A 1,662-nucleotide genomic window follows, 5' to 3' on the forward strand; every position below is an offset into this window, starting at 1 on the left:
ATAAAGAACATGTACTTCCAAAACCCTGCATAGCTGGCTGCATGAGTCACTCCACAACAGCGGGAGCATCAGTCAGAGTATCATACTTTTTCAATGCACCTTTAAGATCAGCACACTAAATCAAAACACAGGTCATACTTTGCAGCGATCATCCGGAGCGAAACATTTTATTTTAGGCCACTCAATCGCACTGGCAGCTAGGGGTGTACAACTCCTCTAGAGCAGTTTTGAGTGAAGATCTCATAGGTAGTGACTCAAGTTGCAATTTATTGGCAATAGCATTCCAGACCCTGGGGGCATCAATAGCAAAGGCCCTTCCTCCAGTATATGTACGGCAATAGGGATTATGAAGCTGGTAAATGAGCGTAGACCTTAGGTCAAATTTGTTCTTTGAAACAGAGGAGATCCAGCAGGTAATCTGCTGAAAATCTTAAGGCCGAGTGATACATTGAGTCAAGCTTCTTCAGTACATAGGGGGGAAGCAGTGCTTGTGTCGATACAGAAAACCAATTTTATTTTTTGTCTTTTTCCCAATATAATCAATGTGATCTTCAAAATTCAGTTTTGAGTCCAGGATGACCCCAAGATACTTATAGATCTTGACTTGCTCTATTTGATCATTATTTAAGGAATGTTATTGGGGGGAAATAACTTCCCGCTTTAGTCCTGGTGAGAAGCATAGCACCTTGGTTGTGGCAGGATTTAGGACTAGTTTAAGAGCAACTAGCTGATGTTGTAGTTTGTTGAAATCACTGTGGAGCTTAGCAATCACGTCATCCAGAGAGCGGCCAGCAGTAATCAGTATCGTGTCATCTGCAAAAAGATTTACCCTGGAATGATCCAGTTCAGTGCCCAAGTGATTTACATAAAGAGAGAACAATAGGGGGCCGAGAATGGAACCCTGTGGAACCCCTTTTGTTATCTTAACACTGGCCTCCAACCATGTGAATACAGTTTGAGTGCGAGAAAACAGGTAATTTTTTTACCATTTTACTGTGTTTTCGGAAAAACCGAGGCAACTTACTTTACTAGGGTGTTGTGGTCCACTGTATCAAAAGCTTTGGACAAGTCAAGAAAAAGACAGGCGCAGTACTGCTTATTATCAAGGCACCTGTAAATGTGATTCAGTCTAATGCAGCAGATGTGGTGCTGTATTTTTTTCGGAACCCAGATTGTTTTAGATGTAATAGATTGTTGGCGGACAGGAAACTGCTAATTTGGTAGTTCAATAATTTTTCAAAAATTTTCATCAACGAGGACAAAATTGAGATAGGTCGGTATTTATTTGGATCATCTCTCTCGCTGGTTCCACTGCTGGATTATTTTTTTCCACCGAGGACGACCCCTTATTTAGCGATCGAAACGTCGTGATATATTATTTTTATTTAGTTTTATTTTTCTACCTACGTGACTTTACCGAAAGAACTAAAGAGTATGGATTCCTGCAGTCACGAAAGCTTCAAATCAAGAACGTGCTCTATGTTTTTTTACTGTTGTTGCCGGAATCGTCTCAAACGCGTGACGTCATTGAACGGGTGACGTCATGCACGTTAAAATTAGAGCGCTCGTGACGTCGCTCTTCCGACCGCGCGATGACGTCACATACGCGAGCGCACAACTCCAATTGGGAGGGGCCGAGCCGAACGTCGTGCCGCCACGTCC

The sequence above is a fragment of the Lampetra planeri genome, chromosome 27 (assembly GCF_965212315.1).
Source record: "Lampetra planeri chromosome 27, kcLamPlan1.2.h2, whole genome shotgun sequence".
Lineage (NCBI taxonomy): Eukaryota > Metazoa > Chordata > Hyperoartia > Petromyzontiformes > Petromyzontidae > Lampetra > Lampetra planeri.